Below are 5,139 nucleotides of genomic sequence, written 5' to 3' on the forward strand. Positions count from 1 at the left end.
CAAACAATATTTTGAGTGGATTTTAAGAAACGACTTACTTTTTACAGTGTAGGAATAAAATCAGCCAATGCAGTTTTATGATTTTATTATTAGCCTATTATTGCATTGTGGAAAAAAAGTGAGTAAAGTAGTTGCCTTAAAATATGTAAGTGAACTGTTTTCACAATTATATAAAAAATTATTTAAATCAACTTAACAGTTCCAAGATACAATGAGTTTACTCACTTTAAAATCAACTTGTCGCTTTTAAGGTAACAGATTTGCTCACTTATGTAAAGTTACTAACCTCTTTTTTCGGTGTGAAAAGAAGAGTTTTGTTTACAATATTACTTTAAGCATAAAAATGTGAAAAAAAAGTATATTTCTGACCAAACATCATAGAATACACAGGTCATAGAATAGCCTTTTAATTATTATTACTATTTTTAAGGCTGCATCCTCATTAAATCTAGTATGGGTCAAAATATACAGTAGCTTACAACCAAGTACACTAAATTTGATTTCTAAGAAGTGCATTTTGAAAGTAGGCTACTTCTCCTTCTCCTGTGGTTTGTGTGTCTTGATGCCTCAGGCTGTTGATGTTGCCATCCACTCTGCAGATCTCTCGCACGCCCCCATACTGAAACCATGATTTTTTCTTCACCAAACTTGATGGATTTCTGTGAGAATCTTGGGTCCATGCGGGTTGCAATAGGTCTTCTGCAGTATTTGTGATGATTGGGAAGCAGTTCAACAGATTATTCATCTGAAAAATCTACCTTCTGCCACTTTTTCAAATAATCAAGATTAGTCAAGTTATTATTTGTTGTTCTCACAACTGGGATCGACGACAAGACTTTTGTCAGGTAGTGTACTTGTAGATACATTTGACTGACTTTCCGCACACCAAACAACACTTGTAACTACCTTTCTCAGATATTAGCATAACTGATGTTCTGCTCATGGGCTACATCTCAGTTTAAAACGACCTTTTTCTTTTCAAAAGAGCTGTCACAGATTACTATAAACATTCAAAATCAAACCAGTTGGCTAATTCCCAGAAATTTGCGGTCAATTTTGCGATTTAAAAAATAAATAAATAAATAAATTAAAATAATATATTTATATATATATATATATATATATATATATATATATATATATATATATATATATATATATATATATATATATATATATATATATATATATATATATATATATATATATATATATATATATATATATTAGGTAAGTTAGTTGTGCAATCTGAAACAATGACAATGACAAAAATCATAAAAATAAAGCTTCTTTATTTTAGTCTCTTGTCAAGACAAAATCGGAACGGGTAGAGATTAAGGCAATGTAAGATTGTATAACTCTTATTTTTATCCATGATCTTACTTTCTCTCAGATTTCACTCCCCGGAGCATCTGATATCATCACACATAGGACAAACATTAGGGCTTCCCCTACTGTAAAACACCTAATGCACGGATTGCCGTAAAACCCGTCAATGGCATGGAAGCGATTTCTCCTGTTAACTTCTAGAAAAGAGTTAAACGAAATAATTCATCAATTTGCTATATTCTCATGCTATCTTCAATCTTTGCTATGACTTCTCATGTAAATCACTCGCACGTCATCCGTGTCCGCTTATTGCACAAGCTGAAAACTCCCCCCACCCCCTGTTTCATGTAATTTAAGGATTGTGAGGGCGCAGGTGAGATGTAATTTTTCGAGAGACACTCAAATACATCCCTTGTGCTGCGTATACAACGTCTATAAGTCACGTAAAACAATAAATTGCTAACTGAAATAAATATACTGTAATTTGATTATATGGTTTGGAATTAGATGTTTTATGAAATTATTCACATTTTTTGCGATTATTTCTCAATGAATTAAGAATTTTGCAGGATCGCAATAATTTGCGACTTTTTGTTGATTTTGCGTTGGATTCCGCGATCGTGGAATCGCAAAAAACTAGGGGGTCTGCCTATATAACCCACTTTTGAGCTGTTTAGTCACACTTTCTCATTCAGCTAAAAGAGCTGACACAAATGCAAGATGATCAGAGTGATTAGGTAAGAAACGTCTTTGTGAAGTTTATTTATGAACTAATTTCATAAGTTCGCCCTTAGCTGATGATTGATTATAAAGCGTGTTTGGCAAGCTGTTTCGGAAGAGAGCCCTGACCTCATGAGACCCTCGAGTCCGGGCTCCCTCCCGTTGCAGGGCGAGAGGGGAGTTTGAGCTCAGGTAGATCTCGAGAACTCCCCTGCTTGATAATGGGGAATGTAGATTATGAATAGCTATGGAGAGTGTATGCTGAATTAAATGCTTTTCTATGGTGTTGATTTAGTTTTGTCAATTTACTTATGTTACATGTTTTTGGTCTGTGGGAGGAAACCGGAGATCCTAGGGAAAACCCACGCAAACACAGGGAGACCATGCAAACTCCACACAGAAATGCTGACTTGGCCAGGTAAAGATCTGAGCCAGTGACATTCTTGCTGTGAGGCATTGATTCTAACTATTGGGCCTCCGTGCTGCCCTGACAAGGAATGGGGAGGAGTAGGGGTGGAAGGGCTTCTTCAAGACGAAGATGGCTAAGGTAAGATACTCTGGTTATTTATAGTGATTTAGGAATCATCTGATTGATGGATGAGGACCTGCTCCTCTCGAAATTAGTTTATAAATAAACTTCACTTCGAGAGGATCACATGTTTATTATTGAACACAGCTGGTCATGCCTTCATTGGTCAAGCCAATTCATGATTCACCAATCAGACGATTCCTAAGTCACTATAAATACCCTAAGTTCCATATTACAGCCATCTTCGTTTTGAAAGATCCCCCCGTCCACCCCTACTCCTCTTCCTTTCCTAGATGGGTGGCATGGTGGCCCAGTGATTAGCACTGTTGCCTCACAGCAAGAACGTCATTGGTTCTACCAAGTAAGGACTAGACATTTCTGTGCAGAGTTTACATTTTCGATATCTACCCGAGCTCAAACTCCCCTCTCGCCCTGCAATGGGAGGGAGCCCTAGGCTCGGGGATCTTATGAGCTCAGGGCTCTCTCCCAGGACAGCAAACCAAACAAGCTTTATAATCAATCATCAGCTAAGTGTGAACTTTTGAAATATTAGCAAAACAATAGAATAGGATTTTTTTTAATCATTCTGAGAAAAGTCGCTCTTTCTTAAAATGTTTACCCTATGCTCCTCCTATACAACATAAAGGCAGAATACTTCCAGAATATATTGTTCTATTAATTTAATGCTTATTTTATCTGGTTTCTAATTACCGCTTGTTCTTCCACATGAAAGATCCACGTACTGAAGCAGTTTTGTCAGTCTGTAGTCAAATTAACTTTACCCAGTGTCTGTGTTCTGCTTTGAACATCCTAGAGAGGGTAGAGCCTGTTTGATTATTTATCTTATTTCTCCAGAAGAAAAACCTATTTGATCGCCGAACATAAAAGCTATCATAGAAGAACATGGAAACCACTGCTGGACTCATGAAATATTGTTTTTTGCCAGTCTCAGAAAAACCACATCAATCCATTTTTTATAAAGACAGATTCAATTCGTTCCTTTTCCTGCATCGCAGAGCGTCAATGTGTTCTTGAAAGCTTTTAAAAGGTTTTAGAGTTTGTCCTTCAGAACTGCCGTTTAGCAGAGTAATGACACTGAATATTTAAAGATTGAATTACTTCTGAAGCTGCCGATAATTAATAAAAGGCCTGGAGCATAATAAAGTGACACTAAAATAGCAAACACACCTATCAATCATCCGGACTCCACGAGGGAAATTTTCATTTTGGATGTGGAATAAAATGAACTCGCACAGATCACTCTTAGCTTGAGTACCTGCTGGCTCAATCAAATCAATGGAAATTCTAGGGCTTGCAAGGCCTCATTGTAATGCCGGGCAGCATCATAACACCGGGTGCACAATACAAAGTCACCGCATGTGGTGCCGATCGACGCAGCGCCTTATTCTAATTTCATTAATGCTGATTTTTTTTTTCACATTTATGAGACAAGCATTACATGTCTAAAAATAAAGGACATTAGCATATCAATCGTATCAGACGCCTTTGGCAGCAGTGCGATCGAATGCATTAAATATTTCAGTTTAGAACTGCGATAATGTGTGGAGATAATGTCAGAGTATCTCATTTGGATTTTGTTTAGCTGTGTCCTATTTAATCATTTATAATGATCGGATAAGGGACATTAAGACTAAGAATAAAAGCTGTTGGAGACCAACAAATTATTTATTTTAAATATCATTGATCCAATGTGACCGGAATGATTTAGTAAAAGATTTCTTTTTCAAATAAATGCCAGAGCACTATATCAGAATGATGTTTGGAGGATTAGGTGATGCTGAAGACTTGAGTAGTACCGGTTAAATAATAAATTACAAAAAAATAATATATTATAACTGTAAGAGTACTGGCTGATTAATAAATTACAAAAAATTTAATAATATATTATAAAAAATATAATGTAATACAAAAATTTGTTGATTTAAGAGCCCCTATTAAGTGTTTTGAAAATGACCTTCCATGCAATGTGTGAAACAGCTTTAAAAGAATAAAAACATCCAGCTGAGGTTTAAATCTGATGTGCACCGTGATTAAAACTATTGATTCTTTAAGGAAAGAGTCGACTCGGAGTCAAATGAATGAATCATTCTGTGTTCGGATCTTTTGCATGCCCGTATCGATGTTGATATGGCACATCACCAAATATGAAGTGCTGGATCCGGTAAAACTTAGGGTTGAGTACCGGAACCCTGTAACCGGTTTGCACCAGACCAAATCAGCATATGAATTTCAGTGCCTAATTCCAGTGCCACTGAACGTAAAGCAGGTCGCACACCAGAAGCGCCGCATCCGGTGTGTGATGCCCTTAAGAAGCATCAAGGGGTGCATCAAAGGCACACATAAGTACACATTGTGTCACACCATCTCTAAATATTTAATTCTAAACAGCTTTGAAGGATATGGACACAACGATGTCAGGCATTTGTTCTAGTTGCTTATAGAAGGCAAAGCGCGCAGTACGGCACATGCAGTGAGGGACTCACTTCATCAACACACTAATTTTGATGACATCCTTTCTACAGGTTAGTAGTAAGCTAATG

The sequence above is a fragment of the Danio aesculapii genome, chromosome 19, assembly GCF_903798145.1.
Source record: "Danio aesculapii chromosome 19, fDanAes4.1, whole genome shotgun sequence".
NCBI classification, from domain to species: domain Eukaryota; kingdom Metazoa; phylum Chordata; class Actinopteri; order Cypriniformes; family Danionidae; genus Danio; species Danio aesculapii.